Source organism: Cryptomeria japonica, chromosome 4 (assembly GCF_030272615.1).
Source record: "Cryptomeria japonica chromosome 4, Sugi_1.0, whole genome shotgun sequence".
Taxonomy (NCBI): Eukaryota; Viridiplantae; Streptophyta; class Pinopsida; order Cupressales; family Cupressaceae; genus Cryptomeria; species Cryptomeria japonica.
In genome coordinates, this window is record NC_081408.1 from 198,265,403 (window position 1) to 198,288,159 (window position 22,757).

Consider the following 22,757-nt stretch of genomic DNA (forward strand, 5'->3'; position numbering starts at 1 on the left):
CAAGGTAAATTCAAAGACACAAAAAGGTCATGGGATAAGAAGAACATGAAAAAACAAAGAAAAGTCTTATCCAATGAGGTAAAAGAAGACCCATAGTGATATCACAGGGTAAGACGCAAGGCCGTTTAGCAGACAATACAGTGAAGAGGACATGGACTCAGGGTGCCATGTCAACCATTTGTGGCCGTCAGATCTTCATAAAGGCTCAATCTGACAGCCATGTTTTAATCATCGATTGGGCTGCTAGAGGCCTAGATGGAGAGATCTCACGCATCCATCTTCGCACAAATCTCTCAGATCAACGATCAACATTTGAATTCATGGAGGCCATTGGCATTTGAACTTTTGCATGTGGGTTTTTGTCGACTCGACTATCGAGACATTCTTCCTGCTCAAGTCGGTGTCTCATATCTAATCCATCGTCATTACTTCAGATGCTACCCTGTAGGCCATTTTCAAATGCCACCATGCCTTCTTTTATGTAGATTAGAGAATTTTGGTCCCTACAAGTGTGCTCATCCATGCTTGTTGATAGGGATTACTTCTCCAAGGGGGGTTTTTTCGCGCTTCCAGAGACAAAGGACTAGCTTGCAGAGCTAATACAACATGCCATCAAATCTCAGATCTTATCTCTCCCTCTCCTCTGATATTTTTGTAACCTAACCTGGGTGGGGTTAGGGTGTTCTCAGATGTAACCATCTGAGTTATGCCTGACATAAAAAGGAAATTTTGTAACTTTTGGTTCAAATCTTCTCCCTTCTTTTCTCATGCATAATTCTTATGTCTCTTTGTATCTGTAAATTTGTCTTATCTCTGCATTAATAGAATCTACATGTCTTACCTAGTTTCAATTTATGCAAATGTGTGTATTTTCTTACATGTTTGTATGAATACATATTTTTCTTGTTTTCTCAGCACATGCGATAGTGTTGACTCCTCTTAGAGTGGCATCTAAGAAAATTGTTCATTCCTATGCCATTTTTGAAAATTCCAACCTTGACTCAGTCTTAGAAAGCTAGACTTGGATAGAAACTTATGTATCTTCTGGGCGGTTTTATTGATGCTCTGTGTAGCTATAGGCAAGGGAGATCATCATATCAATCTAGGTGCAAACCCTATTTCCCTTCATTCATGCAACTCTTCTCTTTCTCCCTTTTCCTTGTCAAACCATATATTAGTTTTATCAGTATTGGGTTGGTCCAACACTCTGCAGTCAGATTGAAGAGGAATTTGGCCTTCTCCGGAGATTCAACCTCACAACAACGCAAGGTCCCTCACTTGAGAGGTTGATTCAATGTTGCACAAGGTTTGTGGTCAATCCTAATCACCAGGGGTGAAAAATTTTGTGTTAAGAGAGTCCACATGCATACATCTCCTTCATGAGATTTCCTAACATGTATGGGCTTGGGCATACAACTCTCTCTTTCACAGAGTTTGCCCAAATAATTTATGGTTCTTACATTTATTTATTTATTTATTTTTAAGTCAATTTTTATCATCAAATTGTACAATCATGGTTTGCATTCCTTCCAACTTCAGCATTTTGTTACAAGAGAAAGTGCCCAGTGATGTACTACAAAGCATAATACTCAGAGTATATTAAAATAGTTTGTCATAGCACTAAGACATCAGTCTTATGAAATGCATTGTTACTAATTATCATATGGGTGTTGTACCATCCTTAAAATTCCTTCAGGTTCTCTCAACATTGTCTTCGTGGCTTGTAACAAACCCCTCGCTCACAAGGTTTCCAATTGTATTGCGAATATCATTGAGGTTGACTTTCTTGGATCCCTATTTGTGCATTTCCTCTAGTAACTCTGTTATACATGTTGATGGTCCCCCTATCTGCATCTTTTCCATGATAAGAATCCGAATTGATGAAACAAGATTGGCCCGTCTTATTCTTTCACTAGTTGAAACTCCCGTAGTGATGAGATCCATGTTAATGGTCCCAGCTGAATGATCGGTGGTAGATTGTTGAAGTGCAACTTCAAGTAGGAAGAATTCTTCTGCCACATCACACCTTTCAACCCACTCAGAAAATTGAATGTGGGTTAGTTCTTCACTAATTCTTATCAACCTCTCAATTTGCTAAGGTGTTGTTGTGATAACCTTTTTTATACTACCAGGTAATTTTCCTTTCCTATGCATTTTAGCATAACCACAGATCAGATCCTCTGCAGCCACATTAGATATTTTGGGTTGTATATGTTGTCTTACATAAGTGATATATGAAGTGAGGGTTGGGAGGTCCAATGCATCCATTGTTTGGTCCTCAGGCTCATCATAATGCAATGCAACAAGATGCCTTGCAAGGCATTGATCTATTTGTTCCTCATCTTTATCAAGCACTAGGTAGATAAGATCAAACTTGGAAAGCAATGTTGGAGGAAGTTGGATACTATCAATAACTGAAAGTTTATGGTTGTAGCGTGAAACACTAGGATTGGCACAGGCTAAAACTGATGTCCTTGCATTAAGAGATGCTATGATCCAAGCCTTTGCAATTGACTCTATTTGTTGTTCCATAAACATGTGTAAATACTACGAGCATTATTTGACATATTGTCAAAATCATCTATGCAACAAATACCCCTATCACTCCATACTTGTGCTCCACTTTCTAGAACTATTTCACCAATTTTAGGGTCCTTTGATATATAAGTAGTCAAACCAACTGCAGAACTTCCACGACTACTTGTATAAATGCCTCAAGGAGCAAACTTATGCACATACTAAAGTATTATGTTTTTTTGCATTGAGTGGGTAAAGTCTTTTTGGCGCAGAAAATTTCAATCAACTCTCATGGATTCCACAGGCATACATCCCCTTCACGAGATTGCCTAACTTGTATGGGCTTGGGCATTCAACTCTCTCTTTCAAAGAGTTTACCCCAAAATTTTATGGTTCTTACATTTTTTTTAAGTCAATTTTTGTCATCAGATTGTACAACCATGTTTTGCATTCCTTCCAACTTCAACATTTTGTTACAAGAGAAAGTACCTAGCGATGTACTATAGAGCATAATGCTCAAAGGATATTAAAATAGTTTGTCACAATACTAAGACAAAAGTCTTATGAAATACATTGTTACTAATTATCATATGGGTGTTGTACCCTACTTAAAATTCCTTCAGGTTCTCTTAACATTGTCTCCATGAATTGTAACAAACCCCTCACTCACAAGGATTCCAATTGCATTGTGAATATCATTGAGGTTGACTTCCTTGGATCCCTATTTGTGAATTTCCTCTAGTAACTCTATTATGCATGTTGATGGTCCTCTTGCCTACATCTTTTCCATGATAAGAATCCTAACTGAACAATATTGGCTCGTCTTATTCTTTCCCTAGCTGAAACTCCTGTAGTGATGAGATCCATGTCAATGGTCCCAGTTGAATGATCAATGGTAGATTGTTGAAATGCAACTTCAAGTAGGCAGAATGCTTCTGCCACATCACACCTTTTGACCCACTCAGAGAATCAAATGCGGGCTAGTGCTTCCCTAATTATTATCAACCTTTCAATTTGATGAGGTGTTGTTGTGATAACCTTTTTGCTACTGCCAGGGAAGTTGCCCTTCCTACACATTTCAACATAACCACGGATTATATCCTTTCCAGCCTCATCAGATATTTTAGGATGTATATGTTGTCTTGCACAAGTGATATATGAAGTGAGGATTGGGATGTCCAATGCATCCAGTGTTTGGTCCTCAGGCTCATCATAATGCAATGCAACAAGATGCCTTGCAAGGCATTGATCTATTTGTTCATCAAATTTATCAAGCACTAGGCAGATTAGATAAAAATTGAAAAGAAATGTTGGAGGAAGTTGGATATTATTAATAACTGAAAGTCTAGGGTTGTAGTGTGAACTACTAGGGTTGGTACAAGCTAAAATCGATGTCCTTTCATTAAAGATGCTCTGATCCCAACCTTTGCAATTGACACTGTTTGTTGTTCCATAATCTTATGTAACATGCTACGAGCATTATCTGACATCTTTTCAAACTTGTCTATGCAACAAATACCCCTATCACTCAATACTAGTGCTCCACTTTCTAGAACTATTTCACTAGTTTCAGGGTCCTTTGATACATAAGCAGTCAAACCAACTGTAGAAATTCCATGACCACTTGTATAAATGCCTCGAGGAGACAACTTATTCACATATTGAAGTACTGTGTTTTTTTACATTGAGTGGGTAAGGCTTTTTGGGGCAAAAAATTTGTATCATCTCTATGGAGTCCACATGCATACATATCATTCACGAGATTGCCTAACTTGTATGGGCTTGGGCATACAACTCTCTGTTTCACAGAGTTTACCCAAAAATTTTATTGTTCTTACATTTATTTATTTATTTTTTATGTCAATTTTTGTCTTCAAATTGTACAACCACGCTTCGCATTCCTTCCAACTTCAGCATTTTGTTACAAGAGAAATTACCCAACAATGTACTATAGAGCATAAACAAGTATAGTCAAATTAGTTATTATAGAAATATTTATACAATGAGATGGTGTCAAAAATATATTTATTTAGGGTGCCTTATAGGTTCTAATTTTAGATGTTGATTGGATTTTGGAAGCAAAGACCCTTAACCTCTATTGATCTATAACCACAAAATAGAATCAGAAGATACTAATAATTATATTAAGGGTTGCTCATACAAACAAGTATAGTCAAATTAGATATTAAAGAAAGATTCATACAATGAGATAGTGGTGAAAATGTGTTTATGTATGGTGCCTTATAGCAATTCTCCCTATTCAACTCTTAAGTCCTTGTTGGAAAGATACTCATTAGATTTTGGTCAAAAGATAAATTCATCAAAATCCAAGGTATACATCCTTAACTCTAATTGTCTTGTAAAAGATAATATTACTAGGGTCCTATGCTTCCAATGATAGAATTGCCTTGAAATCACTTTGGCATTCATTTCTTCATGGCTCAAAATAAACCTTCAGACTATCAGAAAGTCATTCAAAGCTTACAAACTAGGATCTCTAATTGGAAAGGCAAATGGTTATCAATGGCATCTAGAAAAGAAATGATAAAATCAGCTCTTAACACGATTCCCAATTGTTACATGGTTGTTTTGAAATCTCCTAAATCAGTAATCTCAAAATTAGAGAGTTATCATAAATTTCATTTGGAAAGTAAATCTAGATAAAAAAATAAAAATTCCATCTAATCTCATTAGCAAACATGAATTTAGATAAGTCTAAAGGTGGATTGGGTATTTACAACATCTCAGTGATAAATTTATCTCTAGATACAAAATTGGTTTAGAACATGTACAATAAGCCTCATGCCAAATCATGTAAATTTGTGCAAAGGAAATAGCTTTATTCTTCTAATCCAAGAAATAAGTTTACAGTTTCTAATCCTTAATTTTATTATTAATATTTATTATTAAATTATTAAATTATATTTCAAAGTAGGGACATTACAGTCTACCCTTTCCAAATTTGCTTGTCCTCAAGCAATGTTGATTTTAATTTTCTCAAACAAAGGTGAGAAGCATGACACATTTATGACCTTCATATCCCCTTTGGTTCACTCTTGTTATTCTCATATTCTAGATTAACTAAAAATATAGAGCCAAACGCAGAGAATACACTTGAAAATACAAAGCATACACATGTATATATGAAGACATAGAGCATACACAGAGTATACAGATGAATATACGCATTGTTAGACCCTTCTTATTGGTTAGAATGCATTCATTATTGTATTGCTTAGAAATGAAATATTGATCGACAATCTATGTATTGTATTGCTTGGAAATCAAAAATTACAAATATGCAAGTATAGGTGGTATTGAAAAACCACCATAGTTCTATCACCCCAAAATCACCCTCAAAACTACCATCCCAGCAAAAATCAAACCCTAATACATGTAGAATTGGCCTACCAACACTACTAGCAAAAATCCCCATGTACATACAAAATTTTGGAGAAAACATACATAGAACAAAAAGATACAAATAGACAACACAAACTCCACTGGCCATGGCAAGATTAACCCAGAAGGGGCATATACTTGGGGTCCTCATAGAATTCTGAGAGTTTCTTCATTGCTTGGGAGGTTTGGGGTCTTGACCGCAACTCTCGACCCACCTCTACTCATGCCACTTCATGAAGAACCCCTAAAACCTCATCACATTGCTTCAATCTTTTGAAATTTTTGAATGCTTGCCACCCATGAAAAGCAAGAGCTTTTCATCTTGCCTTCAAATCATCATCAACCCATCGAATGAGTGGTAGCGGCACCACTAGACAAGCCACCCCTACCTCAAGAATAATGCCCACTGTTGGGACCACACAAGCACACACACTATCCAGTTTTAACAGATACATTAAGTCAATTATAACTCTCAAGGTATTTTTCACCTTGTCCACCTTAACCTCAAACTGGAAACCCCAGGATGCAATCAATTAATGTGCCTCCATGTTTGTCCTATAGTGATTACTTACATGGACAATTTCCTCTCCTAGCAGCATCTTCACAACCTCATACAGGTGCTCATCCTTAAACAAAACAAACCTTTTAGCCTCCTATCTATGAATCATCCAATAAATGGGACCAATTTCTTGTTAGTATGGAAGGAGAAATTGGCTTCCATGGTACATAAGGCACTCAAGACAACTCTACATATAGTATGATACCAAGAAAATGGCACTCCAACAACACTCTACCCACTCCACTCAATCTTTAAACACCTCACACTCAATTATGACAGCCATCTATTGTTAGTATTTATCACAATCCCTATCATCATTCCTCTGAATGTTATAGTTTATCTGCACAAGCCAACATTAAAGCCATCTAAATATTAGCCATTCAGTGCATACAACAAGGCAATATCTTTGCTTATGAGCATTCTTGATCACCACAAGGCAATAACACAAGACAATTCATTCAAATGTATTCAAGACAGTTCACAACATTTAATTCTTTTCGGGCCGATCCACATGTGTGCACTATCCCATTAAAGGTTATTATGCCATTTCACAAACCCACTTTATTCCTCCTTTTGAAATGTGACCTTTTTACCAATTCCAAAGTGGTAGTTGATGCCCTTCATGAAATAGCGTCGAGTTCACTATTTTACAATCCTCACTTTTGTCTTTTGCGAAATGGCGATGTATTCGTCATTTTGCAAATCATTATTTTAGCTTTGCAAAACAACAATAGGTTCACTATTTTGCATCCTTCATATTTAGACTACGTGAAACAACAAAAGATTTGCCATTTCACATCATTTGTTTTTTGACTCTTGTGAAATCGGCATCTGACAATGTAGTTGTATGTGCGACAATATTTTCATCAAACTAGCATGCTCTACATTGTCGCAATTGCAACAAACCATTTAAATATCTGACAAAGTTTCTATATGTGCAATGATTTTTTCGTCATAATTACTAATGTTTTGTGTTGATTGTTCATCGCAAGACTAACGAAATTTTTGTCTATATTCTGATGAAAACTGCTCGTATTTTTTCACGACATTGTTCAACGATACTTGGTCAAGAGTTTGACAAAAATAGGAATATCAGACAAGCGACAATTTTTTTTGGGCATTTCGTTGGTAATCTGATGATAGTCTGTCAAAATTTCAACAAACATTCATTAGAAATTGGTGCCAAATACAATAGTGCTAAGAAAAAAGTCTCTGTGGTGTAGCTTCCATTGATGTAATTAACACGACAGGTTTTCTCCCTTGCCATCACGCAACATGGAAATCTAGAGAAAAGTGACCCTACGGGGTAACATAAAAGCAAAGCAAAAGGCATCCCCTGCTATCCTGTGGTAACAAAGAGTGAAGTCAAGCAATCTCAAGGGGAAACAAAAAGCATAGAAAATGTGTCCCCCACTATCCTGTGGTTATTAGAACTAAAGTGAAATGGTATCATGAGGAAAAAAAAGTGAAGCTAATAAGGTCCCTTGCTACCCCACACCAAGAAAGACTAAAGAGGGATGACCTTGCGGGGTTAAAAGAAAAAGAGGAGATTGAGACCCCTACCATCCCGAACCAATAAATCTTAAGAAAAATGGTCTCGAGGGGTGATTAAAATGGAAGATTGAGTGCAATCTTGTCAACCCACAAGAAGGATTTTTTTTCACGAAACCATATAACATGCATGTTAGTTGAGCTGTGGAACTCACTAGAATGCAACCCTAAATCCAATGTGGATTTCTTCTACATGTGGATCTTTTTGTGAGCAAGGAATTGTTGATGGGTGCCACCATCCACCATGTGGTTGAGTGACATGTGAATGTTAGGTAGACAAATCTTTTTTGACAAGATCCATGTAACTGAAAAGGGCATGCATATCAAAGGAGATATTTTAGTTTACACAACAAATAAGGAAATAAATAAATGCTGAGTAGAGTTATAGCTAAAAGTATATTTTGAAAATGGAGACTATGTGAAAAGTTAAACTAGACTGTAGATATTGCTAGGTAAATAAGGAAGGTCTCATTTAATGTTGATTGTTGTAAGTCTGAAGAAGAGACAAGGAAGATTATGTAGTGGCTCAAGAAGATTATTTTTTAATTTCTTTTTGGCGGGAAGATCTATGTGTTCTAGAGATAGAAGGTAGTAAAAAGGAAAATATAGATTGCTGAAAGAGATAGGATGGTGGTATTTAATTTGGATAGTTGCAAACTCGGGAGGAGAGACAAGAAATATTATTTTAATGACTGGGACTATTTTTGACAATATCTATTTGGAGGGAAAATCACAGTTGTACATTGAAGACTAAGAAGTAAAGCTAGTAGATATGGGTAGAAATTGATTGAGTTAGATATAGAGGGAGTTGTATGTGTTCAAGAAAACAAGCTCTACAAAAAATTAGGATACAGAGAAGTGAAAAATAGAGGTCGTAGATAAGCAATTCCTACAGGTGCGATAACATGATGCTAGTGTAGACATAACACTGAAAAAAGAGATAGAATGCTAATTGAATAGAGGTGAAGAGTGGAGAAGAGGAAATTGAGAATCAGAGGAGAGAGCAGAGAGTACACAAAGAAGAGAATAAAAGTACAGACCAAAGACCAGAGAGTGCAAAGCCAAGATAGATAACATAGAAGGTTAGTCACATAGAGTGGGGCAGAGAAAGAGGAATGAACCAAGCAGAGATCGGAGAGTTGTTTGTAGAGATAAGAAGAAGGCAGAGAGTAGGGATTGATAGTAGAGATCAAAAAGTAAAGGACAGAGTTTGTGAGCAGAAAAGAATCAAGCCAATCTCAAGTGCAAAAAATATTGTGTTACAAAACTTCATTTGTAACAAGGTGCTTATTTGTATTTGAATATTTACTCATTGTAATAATCTAAGTTGGTTCTCAGATAGGGGATTGGTTCTCCTTTGGGTTGGTACCCATAAAGCTAGGGGTTGGTGCTCCTTTGGGTTGGTGCCCATAAATATGTAATCAAATTTTTACTTGTGAGGTTGGATTAGAGCAGTAGACTCTAGTAGCATTTCTTACTAAGGTTTTTCCCACCATGGGTTTTCCTCATATATCTTATGTTATGAGTTTTCCTTGTGAGTGTTTGTTTAAAATGTGTTTGATATCTCTGCTCATAGTTTGTTGACTTCTATTATTAAACCTTAGATCATTTATAAAGTTCAAGTTTTTAATTACCACTGATTCACCCCCCTCTCTCAGTGGTCCATTTGTGTTCAACAAATTGGAGCTTTATAATGGAAAAGGTGATCCCTTGACTCATGTTAAAACATTTCAAGCTTTGTGTAGTGAATTTTCTCATGACCAAATATTGTTGGCTAAATTATTTACTAGAACACTAAGGGATAAAGCTTTGCAATGGTATTGTTATTTGCCTCCTTATTATGTTACTTCTTTTCAACAATTGGATAATGCTTTCATTCAACAATTTCACAATAATATTGATCCTAAGATTACTTTGATTGATTTGATGCATTGCAAGCAAGGTGTTAAAGAAAAAGTGAGTGATTTTATTGGTACATATAAGCATTTATATTCTCAAATTTATTTTCATAAGCCTAATCAAGATATTCAAAGAATTTTCATTTCTAATTTGCACAAAGATATTAGGGATAAACTTCTCTTTTCTGAGTTTACTTCCTTTACACAGTAGTGTGCAGTACTTCACAATTATCACCTTACTGTGAGTTAATTGGAACAATCCTCTTCAATGGCTTTGAATGATAAAAGTGAAAATTCTCAACAACCTTTTGAAAATTTCAAACCGAATAAGGGATTCATCAAGTTCAATGACAACAACAACACTCGAGTAGTAGCTGCAATAACAGATGCACCTCCTTTGTCCAAATACTTTAGAAAAGAATTCACTCCTCTTAATGAATCTTTGTATAGTATTATGATGCAATTTTTTCAAAGGAATGTGTTGAAACTTCCCCTATTAAACCAATAGACACATCTAAGCCTTTTCCACCTTCCTATGATGCCAAAGCCTTTTCCCAATACCATCATCAATATGGTCATGACACTAAAAAGTGTTATTACTTAACAAGTAAAATTAAAGACTTGATTGATAACAACACCATATCTGTGGCTAGTGTGAATGATAAAGGAAACAAATATATAGCTCCTCCTAATCAAAATATTTAAATTTTCACTATTCTTGTACCTTCCCATTCCACTAATGTGATTGAGACTAGTCATTTTGCCTTCTCTCCCAATGATGTTGGTCTTGAGTCTAATAATGCGGTGAACCTTGTTGACAAAATTGAACCTTCTAAGTACTTATGCATTACATTTGATCCTAGTGATACTATTGAAGCACTTGATGGCCCATTATATCACTACGAGTATCAAAGGCATACCCTCTCGAGGGGTACTCATTGATCCAGTTTGTATGGTTAATGTGATAGCTCAAGAATTCCTCTATATTTTACAATTGCATCAAGTGACATGATAAATCTGATGTGGTGACTAAAATCTTTGATGATTTCTCTTGTCTCTCCATTGGTTCTATTTCTCTTCCTATTGAGGTTGGTACTAAAGCTTTAGATGTTAACTTTGCTATCAATCCTACATCGGAACAATTTTGTGTGAAGTTAGGACATCCTTGGCTCTCTTCCATGAAAGAAATCCTTTCTATTCATAAATTCTTTAAATTCCCTATTGATGACAATATCATAACGGTAGTCATAGCATTTACCAACCCATGGTTAGGCAAAGAGAAGTTTGTATTGATTATTTTTGGTCTGAACAATTCCAACCTCTTAAACCAAGAAGTGATTCTCTCTTTTAATCTTATCAAAAATAGAAGAATGAGATGCCTTTATCTTTGAGCAAACCTAAAAAACCAACACTTAGTCTTCCTCCAATTGATGATCGTATGCCTCTTCTTAAGGATAATCTACTATCCTTCCTCCTAAATATAGAGATATTCTTTCTCCTAAGGAAGAATCTATTCCCTCTTCTAAGGATGAGTTTTTTCTTTCTCCCAAGGCTAGAAAAGTTCTTCCTCCTAAGTGTCACTCCATTCCTCTTTCTCATGTATGGACCTGGTCTCCATCTCACACCTCCCATTCCTCCTTTATATGGTGCAATTATGCCTCCTACATCTTACAAAGGGAAGCGACTGACCTCTCCTATTACTCAACCTAAAAGACGTACTCCTATGCATCATTCCTTAAAAGAAGAAAATAATCCTATGTCTGATGAACCTAAACCTTCACAACCTTCAACTAAAACTAAAATAAATTGTTGTGCGAGAGAACACTGACATAGACATCATGCGAGGGCTCGTGAACTTGCTTCTCAAAATACTTATTTCCTACAAACACAAAATCTTGATATAATTCCATTTTCTCAACCTTATTCTAAACAATAAATTCAACCTAATTCTTCAAAATGTAAACTGAGGGTAAGTGCACAAAGATGGTGGTCAAAAAGGGGGGTATAAGTGGATACTTTTTTTTTGAAATCAGGTGAACCTAAACTTGGAGGCAAACTTTGAAAGTCATCCACTCAAGATATGAAGATAATCAAAGATCAAATATTTTAGTACTCTAAATCTAGTTTCCAAACTACTAAACATTTTTAAAATTGGATAAGATTAAAGGGGTCAAATCCTTCGCGCACGAAAAATTGACCCTGATTTTTTCTGAAAAACATAACATAGTGTCTGATGTGGACATCAAAAAAGTCATAGTTAGATTTAGTATTTTGACAAATACTTTGGTAAAAAGATATTTAAGAGTGAGCACTAGAAGATGTGTATTTTTTTGTAATTTTTTGTTGAGTATTTTTGTTTTTATGATTTTTCCAATCGAGCACATCCTAAAAATTAGGTACCTGTTCGTGCGCGAGGCATAAGTTGAACTAAACAAATCAAAAATACAATTTTTTTTGTGAAATTGTAAAAAAATCAAGTGCACTACAATAATATATATAGTTTTTTAAATTTGGATAAGTATATCAAAAGTTATTCAAAAAATGGTGCACCTATGTCTGTGAGAACTATGGAGACACTGGTAAAAGAAATTCAATAATAACGTGCTATTGTTGTTCAAATTGAAAAAAAATTATATGGTTAGAAATCTCAGAAGATGGGTGAAAATATGGTGGTAATTTTAGAAATATCCACTTGATGAAGTGTAAACTTGATGATGACAAAGTCGATAAACCAAGTTGATAAAATAAAACACGTCAAAAATGAGAGAAATGGAGGAAAATCAAACTTCCAAACCATAGCTTTGTCATCCAAGCCTATTTGCAAGCCTAAACAATCAAAAGCGCATATGGGGTACTTATGGTTTACAAAGAGCGTACGGGGTACCTATGGTGTAAGAAGCGCATACGTGCTATTGTATAATATGATATTGTATATATAATATGTGTATATACATATAATATATAATATTTATATATATATGTATATAATAATATATAATATATTAAGTATATATATACACATGTAAGTGTATTGTCTCCCCCTCTCAAACGCATACAAGGTGCCTCTCTCTCTCTCTCTCTCTCTCTCTCTCTCTCTCTCTCTCTCTCTCTCTCTCTCTCTCTCTCTCTCTCTCTCTCTCCATACCCCATCCCTCTTTCTCTTCTTCTCTCCCTCCCTCCCTCCATACCCCACTACAATTGTGTCTACACTTCTATAGAAGTAAGTGAATTTATTTCTTGTCTGCAACTTCCTCTTTGATTTTTATCCTATATGCTCTCCTAAGAAAAGTTACTGATGGATTTGTGTGTGTATATTGAATTGGAGGACTAGGGTTTAAAATTTAACCATGGGTGGATTACCATGACAAACAAGGAAACTTGAAGCAATATTCTTCTCGAATGTATTTTGAATGAGCAGAGAAGATGTGGAAAATAGTGTCAACAAAGCAACATGATGAGTCAGAGTACCTGCAATATGTTTTTTAGAAGGAAACAACTGGTAGGAAGAGAAAGAGGGATAGTACCACAGATGATGTCCTGGAGAATGATAGTGGTGGGTATGCGAGAGTTCCCATGTTGTTACACAATGCCTATCACCTAAAGAAATTAAATTTTGTTGTATGCATGATAGTGGTAGTATATGATGATCATCACTTGTCAAACGGCTTGAAACGGTACATACCCATGAAAGAAATCAAGTGCATGATTCCTATAGTCATAATCGAGATCAGTCCTATAACATTGAAAATTTAATAGCATCATATATTTTAGAACTTAGGCAGTAATCTTAGGGTTAGGTCAAGCTCTTACACTTTCTTTTTAGTGAAGCCTCATTCTTTGTTCGCTTGGAGTCTCGTTGTATGATTTTCTATTCATAACTTTAAATTTAATATATCATTTTATTAGCCCACCATATGACCCCTTAGGTGTCATTAGAGGTCATATTGTTTCCTAAGAGGTCATATGGTGTCGTGTGACCCCTTAGGACACCATATGACCCCTTAAGACACCATACAACCCATAACAACACCATATGGTGTCCTAAGGGGTTATACAATACCATATGACCCCTTGGGACAACAATAACCCATAACAACACCATATGGTGTTCTAAAGGGTCATATGGTGTTCTATGATCCCTTAGGACACTATTTGGTGTCGTTATAGGTCCTATGGTGTGCTAAGGGATAATATAGTGTCATATGACCCCTTAGGACACCCTATGACCCCTTAGATGTTGTTAGGGGTCATATTGTGTTCTAAGGGTCATATTGTGTCCTGGATTAGATCTCTCTTCCTCTCCCTCCTCTCTCTCTCTCTCTCTCTCTCTCTCTCTCTCTCTCTCTCTCTCTCTCTCTCCCCCCTTCTCCCTTCCTCCATAACCCATCCCTCTTTCTCTTCTTCTGTAATTCCTATAGTCACAATCAAGATCACTCCTATAACCTTGTAAATTTAATAGCATCATATGTTTTAGAACTTAGGTAGTACTCTTAGGGTCAGGTCAAGCTCTTACACTTGATTTTTAGTGAAGCCTCATTGTGTATTCGCTTGGAGTCTCTCTTCTACTGACAATGGTCTAACTTAGCTATATAAAAACTAAACTACTGATCTTCTATTGTATGATGTTATATTCATAACTTTAAATTTAATATATCATTTTATTAGCCCACCATATGACCCCTTAGGTGTCATTAGAGGTCGTATTGTTTCCTAAGAGGTCATATGGTGTCTTGTGACCTCTTAGGACACCATATGAGCCCTTAAGACACCATATGGTGTCTTAAGGGGTCATAGGATGCCATATGACCCCTTGGGACAAAAATGACCCATAACAACACCATATGGTGTTCTAAAGGGTCATATAGTGTTCTATGACCCCTTAGGACACTATTTTGTGTCGTTATAGGTTCTATTTGGTGTCTCCCTCCCTCTACCTCTCTCCCTCTCTCTACCTTCCCTCCTCTCTCTCTCTCTCCCTCTCTCTCCCTCTCCTTCCTTCCTTCTCTCTTCCTCTTCCTCCTCCCCTCCTTTCTCTCTCCCTCTCCCTCCCTCCCTCTTTGTCTCTATCTCTCCCTCCCTCTACCTCTCCCTTCCTCCCCCCCCCTCTCTCTCTCTCTCTCTCTCTCTCTCTCTCTCTCTCTCTCTCTCTCTATATATATATATATATATATCCCTCCTTCTCTCTCCATCCCCCCTACTCTCCCTCTCCCTTCCTCCATACCCCTTCTTCTCTCCCACCCTCCCCCCTCTTCTCTCCCTCTCACCCTCCCTCCTTCCCTTCCACCCCCCTCCTCTCTCTCTCTCTCTCTCTCTCTCTCTCTCTCTCTCTCCCCCTTTTCATTCACATTTTTTCTACTACCAATAGTGCATATGAGGTACTGAACCTATTAGTTCACCTCCCTGCCATTAGTTTTTTAAGGTGTAGGAGTGCCTACACGTTACTTATTACTTGTAAGCACATACAAGGTACTGAGCCCATTGTTTGCTACCCTGCGATAACATTTTTTAGGCTTAGGAGCGTGTACGTGCTACTTATTAGTACAGAATGGGGAAAAAAATACCGTTGGGCTTGCCAACATTTTATGGACTAACAACGCATACGCGGTTATTAATGTAGCATGCACGTGGTACATAGACATAGTGTTAGTTGCCCAAGAGCCTCAATGGCCTCAAAAGAAGTTTTTGAGGTCGTTGAAGGCCCCATTAGAACTATGTCTACACTTCTATCATTGTTTTATACATAGAAGTAAGTGCATTATTTATTTTTGCATGATTTCAAATAATTGAATTGTTGTTCTTACTAGTTTTGTCAATAGTATTGTGATTGTTTAATAGTTTGATTCCAAAAAATAGTGATAAGATGCATATATATGGTTATTTGTTTGTTTATGAACTTTGGTGTACATATATATGTAATATAATTCTATTTACGACAATTGATATCAACCATGGGAAAGAACAAGTGAGGAACGATGGAACAATGAGAGGTTGAAAAGGAAAGACAAAGGCAACGTATGAAGAAATTACATGACATAAGAACAATGGGAGAAGAAGGTATGTCATCCTCAACATCTCAATTCGATTTACCAAATGAACATAATGCACCTAATGCAATTGAAGAAGAGACATTTGATTTACCATATGAACCTAATGCAATTGAAGAAGATACCGCATTGAATAATCAATTAAATGATGAACATACACCTTCTCTATTTGATGAATTGAATGTACATAATGCGCCGATGTTAACACCTCCTAGAATCATTCGTAGGAAACAAAAGTATCTAATTGACATTGATGAGAATATATTGAAGCCAATGACCAATAAAATGAATGAACAAAGTTGTAGGAAAATGGTTAAAACAATATGGCAAAACTATTTTGAAAACTTAAATCAAACCGCAAGATGTCAATTAATTGTTCAAATGATTAAAAATTTGAATTTTAGAGAGAATGAAAATTCTAGGCCTAAGATCATCTAAAAAAGTAACAGTGAAAGAACTATTGTGAGAAATGTATTTGATGCATATCAAGCTATTGGTTCAAAATCAGGTACTAAAGATTCCAATGCTACTCGACATGTCACTACATCAACCTTAATAAGCAAGAAAATAAAAAAAGAACATTTGATAAGCAAAACAAGTAAGTCATTAAACGTTAGTAGAACAACATTAAGTAAAACATTAAAGAGGCAGGAAAAAATAGAGGAACCTAACAATAATTCTCTTTGGGAATTCTCGGGTAGACTACCACGCAAAGACAAGGTTGTTGATGCACTAAGAACATTAATTAAAAAATTTTGGCATGACAACACAAGAGTTTTGCCCAACCAAAGAGATGTTGTTAGAAGGCAAATTGGGTCTAAAAATCATGAGCCACATGCCAAAAACTATTTGGATATGACTCGAACTAAATTTTATGAAATATTCCTTCAAAATTTTCCTCAAATAAGAATTTCTCAAAGATTTTTTGAAATGACAAAACCTTTTTATATTAAGATTAATCATGTACGCACCACGTGTTGTTGTAGGATGCATATTGAATTTTCCATGCACTATGATATTTTTCATCATATTTGTTCTACTTTGCACGCTAACGATGTTTTGCAGGAATGCAATATACAAGCACCTCCTAAGTCGGTAAGAAAATTTATTTAAAGTGTGCTATGTAATAGACCTGATGGTTGCATTTATTATTAGATGCCTTGTTTAGAAGGTTCTTGTGCTATATGTGGTGGTTTTCAACATTTACCAAGATGCGTACATTTGGAGAGCACACATGAAATTGGTACGAAACTAGTTTCTTTCAGAAAATACAAGATAGTCACATATGGAGTTAAAGATGGAAAAGATTTGAAGATATGTGAGCTAGTGAAAAATGATATATGTGTAGCTGAATTTATGAAAATGTTTCAAGAGAAACTAGTTTATGAGTACATAATGTATATACATAGAGCTTGATGGTTAGATGAGCAATTCAAGTTATGTAAGGACACATTTCCTCTTGGCACCATTGTCTCTATCATTGATTTCGCTGAAAATTATACACTACAACCTCAAAATGAAGTGCAATCTATGTATTATCACTCTACACAAGTTTCTATTTTTGTACACATAGCATTCATGCATGCAGATGATAGCACAGAAGAGGATAGAAAGGTCATAAGAGAGTATCACTTCTACATAAGTGATGATCGTACTCATTCATCAGAGTTCCTGCAAGGATGATTTAAAGTTTTATATGATAGTTTAAGGGAAAGGAACATATGATACAACCGACACTTAATATGGTCAGATAATTGCACCACACAATTCAAGAATGAAAGGATGTTTTATTGGTTGACAAGGATGCATATGACAAGCGGTGTACAACATTTTTGGAATTTCACTGAGGCTGGACATGGTAAGGGAGAGCACGATGGTGCAGGAGCATGTGTGAAAAGAGCCCTAGCTAGAGACGAATTGAAGTATGAAGGTGGTACTGAGTTGATAGATGCAGAAACAATTGTGCGATGGTGTAAGTCTACGATGGGTCCAGGTAATCTAGGTACGTCAATGGTTCATAGATATTTTTGGTTGATCACTAAATCTAACATTGAAAACTATCTAGATTGTTTTACAGTTGCAGGATCAAGTGACATGCACTCATTTATGAGTTCAAATTCAAGTTCACTGGTAATTTATATGAGATAGATGGTATGTGTTTTCTCTTCATGCATGTATTGTTTGTGGGAAGAATGTGAATCAAAAGAGTGGGTTAACAAATAGTCTTGTAGACCATTGGTTCCCATTGATTATATCAAATTCCCAAAGCACTACAATTGAGCCAGATGGAGACATCATTGTATTTTGACCATGTATCTGACCTAGTGGATTCAAGTGATTTTTTGAGTTAATTTTTTTGCATGTATTCTTTTTGGTTCATTTTGTTGTACATCATACTTTATTTTTGGTATTAATTAACACTTTATAAAATACAGGTCATGTGTATGTAGTTGTTACAGAAGAGAACAATGAAAAAGGAACAAATTACTATTTGTGTCATTGTGTTGAGCCAAAAAGAAAATTGGCAATCACAATCATTGACGGAGAGGGTATTGAGTACCCAATAGGGTCTGTTGTCGTGACAAGAACATGGCTTCGGAGATACCCTATCAAGAATTCTAATGTTTGGTTGTTTGAGGAATTTGAAACACATAAACATATTCTTCATTTCTCTAACCTTGTTGTTGCAACAAATATTCATTTGATTAAGTATCGTGATAGACCTCGTAACAAGATTTTATGGAAAGTTCATGAATCTGACCATGAGGCAATACTTGACACAATACGGGTTAGAGTCGATCCTCAAGGCTCACTTGATTGATTCTACGGTTTAGAGTAGAATGATTTTGAGAATTTTGTATAAATCATCGACGAATTGTTCTATATTCATTTTTTGTATACATAAATGCCCATGAGCTGATTTTTACATGTTTAAGGGCATATTTTTGTATATTTAAATGGAAATGAGCTGATTTGTACCTAAGTACATGCCAAACTTTGTATATTAAAATGGCGATGAGTTGAATCGCACATATTGTAATGCCAAATTTTGTATAAAAGCTCATGAGATGATTTGTAAGACATTTTTTTGTATAATCAAATAGCCAAGAGCTGATTTGACCATATTTAGAGGCAAACATTTGAATAATATGTGACAATATTTTGTAACTATTTTGTGTGTCAATGTTTTGTGACTATGTTTTGAGTATATGTGATGTGTCCCTGGTCAATCATGAGAATTCTTGATTCTTGTATAAACATGGAGAATTATTTGAGTCATTATCGGGTCATAGGGGTCATAGATTGAGACTAGATATAATTTGAGCAAAAATTGTCAAAAAAGTTGTCAAGCAACTTCTACATTGCATCGGTAGGGTATGACTCTCAATGCTCCGGTGCTTTGGGATGCATGACAGGGGCATGCCTAACATAAACCTTCCCACCCAGATGCGCTCGTGATGTCAGTTTGTGCACACGATGAACCAAATCAATTCTAGTCAATCCTGCAACTTTGCATTGCATGCAACTGACGACTTTTGCAACAAGCAAAAAAATGCTACCAATTTAAAATGGCTCTGAGACATCAAAAACTGAGATAGGCCATTATAGAGGAGCCTCATGCGACCCCATGGGTTCAAATGGATCAACCATATATGTCCTGGATTGGAAGAAACAGTTCGTCAAATTTTGAAATTTTTTTGGACTCATGGCACTTAAGAGATCACCTCGGTATGGTATGACTATCGACGTTCCAATGCTTTGGGATGCACAACAAGGGCATGCCTAGTGTAAACCTTTGCACCCAAATGAGCTCATGATGTCGGTTTGTGCACACGACGAACTGAATCAATTCTAGCCAATCTTGCAACTTTGCATTGCATGCAACTGATGGTTTTTGCAGTAGGCAAAAAAATGCTACCAATTGAAAATGGCTCTGAGTCATCAAAAACCAAGATGGGACATTTTAGAAGAGGCTCATGCAACCCCATGGGTTCAAACAGATCGACCATATGTGTCCTGGATTGGAAGATACAATCCGTCAAATTTTGACATTATTTTGGGCTCGTGGCACTTGAGAGATCGCCCCGGTACGGTATGACTCTCGATGTTCTAGTGCTTTGGGATGGACAAAAGGGGAATTCCTAGTGTAAACCTGCCCACCCAGACATGCTCGTGATGTCGGTTTGTGCACATGATGAACCGAATCAATTCTATCCAATCTTGCAACTTTGCATTGCATGCAATTGATGCTTTTTGCAGCAGGCGGAAATATGCTACCAATTGAAAATAGCTCTGAGTCATCAAAACCTGAGATAGGCCATTATAGAGGAGCCTCACACAACCCCACGGGTTCAAAGCGATCGACCATATGTGTCCTAGATTTCAAGAAACGGCCCATCAAATTTTGATAATTTTTTAGACTCAAGGCACTTGAGAGATCGCACCAGTATGTTATGACTCTCGATGTTTCAATGCTTTGGGATGCACAATAGGGGCATGCCTAATGTAAACCTACCCACCCGAACATGCTCATGACATTGGTTTGTGCACACGATGAACCAAATCAATTCTAGCCAATCTTGCAACTTTGCATTGCATGCAACTGACAGATTTTGTAGTAGGTGAAAAAATGCTACCAATTGAAAATGGCTTCGAGTCATCAAAAACTGAGATAGGCCATTATAGAGGAGCTTCACACAACCCCATGGGTTCAAATGGATCAACCATATGTGTTCTGGATTTGACGAAACAGTCCATCAAATTTTGACAATTTTTTGGACTCATGGCACTCGAGAGATCGCCTCGGTATGGTACGACTCTCGATGTTTCGATGCTTTGGGATGCATGATAGGGACATGACTAGCATAAACCTACCCACCTAGATGTGCTCGTGACATCGGTTTGTGCACATGATGAACCGAATCAATTCTAGCCAATCTTGCAACTTTGCATTGCATGCAACTTACAGTTTTTGCAGCAGGCAAAAAAATTCTACCAATTCAAAATGGATCCGAGTCATCAAAAACTGAGATAGATCATTGTATAAAATCCTCACATGACCCCACAGGTTCAAATAGATTAACCATATGTGTCCTGGATTTGAAGAAACAATCCGTCAAATTTTGACAATTTTTTGGACTCGGGGCAGTTGAGAGATCACCTCGGTACGGTATGACTCTCGACGTTCTGGCACTTTGGGATGCATGATAGGGGCATGCCTAGCTTAAACCTGCCCACCCAAATGCACTCATAATGTTAATTTGTGTACACGATGAACTGAATCAATTCTAGCTAATCTTGCAACTTTACATTGCATGCAACTAATGGTTTTTGCCGCAGGCGAAAAAATGCTACCAACTGAAAATGGCTCGGAGTTGTCAAAAACTGAAATAGGCCATTGTAGAGGAGCCTCACGCAACCCCACAGGTTCAAATGGATTGACCATATGTGTCTTGGATTTGAAGAAATAGTCTATCAAATTTTGACAATTTTTTGGACTCAGGGCACTTGAGAGATCGCACCGGTATGGTATGACTCTCGACGTTTCGACACTTTGGGATGCACGATAGGGGCATGCCTAGCATAAAACTCCCCACCCAGATGCACTCATGATTTTGATTTATGCACACGATGAACCGAATCAATTTTAGACAATCTTGCAACTTTGCATTGCATGCAACTGACGATTTTTGCAGCAGGCAAAAAACTGCTACCAATTGAAAATGGCTTTGAGTCGTCAAAAACCGAGATAGGCCATTATAGAAGAGCCTCACATGACCCCATGGGTTCAAATGGATTGACCATATGTGTCCTGGATTTGAAGAAATAGTCCGTCAAATTTTGACAATTTTTTGGACTCATGGCACTTGAGAGATCTTCCCGGTAAGGTATGACTCTCGACATTCCAACGCTTTGGGATGCATGACAATGGCATGCCTAGTGTAAAATTGCCCACCTAAATGCGCTCGTGATGTTGGTTTGTGCACACGATGAACCGAATCAATTATAGCCAATCTTGCAAGTTTGCATTGCATGTAATTGACAATTTCTACAGCAGGCGAAAAAATGCTACCAATTGAAAATGGCTCCGAGTTGTCAAAAATAGAGATAGGCAATTGTAGAGGAGCCTCACATGACCCCACAAGTTCAAATGAATTGACCATATGTATCCTGGATTGGAAGAAACTGTCCGTCAAATTTTGACAATTTTTCGGACTCATGGCACTTAAAAGATTGCCCCGGTACGGTATGACTCTCGACGTTCCAGCACTTTGGGATGCATGAAAAGGGAATGCCTAGCGTAAACCTTCACACCCAAATGCACTCATGATGTCAATTTGTGAACATGATGAACCAAATCAATTCTAGCCAATCTTGCAACTTTGCATTGCATGCAACTGACAGTTTTTGTAGCAGGCAAAAAAATGCTACCAATTGAAAATGGCTCTGAGTCATCAAAAATTGAGATAGGCCATTATAGAGGAGCCTCACACAACCCCACAGGTTCAAACAGATTGACCATATGTGTCCTGGATTTGAAGAAACAATCCATCAAATTTTGACAATTTTTTGGACTCAGGGCACTTGAGAGATTGCACCTGTATGGTATGACTCTCGACGTTCCAGTGCTTTGGGATGCATGATAGGAGCATGCCTAGCATAAACCTACCCACCCAGATGTGCTCAGGACATTAGTTTGCACACACGATGATCAAAATTTGACCATTACGAACATGAGGGTGCTCTCGCACAAAACACATATTGTTGTTTATATTCATATTGTTG

General features: G+C 36.8%; 2 pseudogenes; both read right to left on the minus strand.

Annotated features, from left to right (window-relative positions):
- Positions 1-1,681: 1,681 nt before the first annotated feature.
- LOC131028528 (DNA replication licensing factor MCM4-like) lies at positions 1,682-2,762 on the minus strand (annotated as a pseudogene).
- A 374-nt stretch (positions 2,763-3,136) lies between these two features.
- Positions 3,137-22,757, minus strand: part of LOC131028516 (DNA replication licensing factor MCM4-like) — a 36,996-nt pseudogene continuing 17,375 nt past the window's right edge.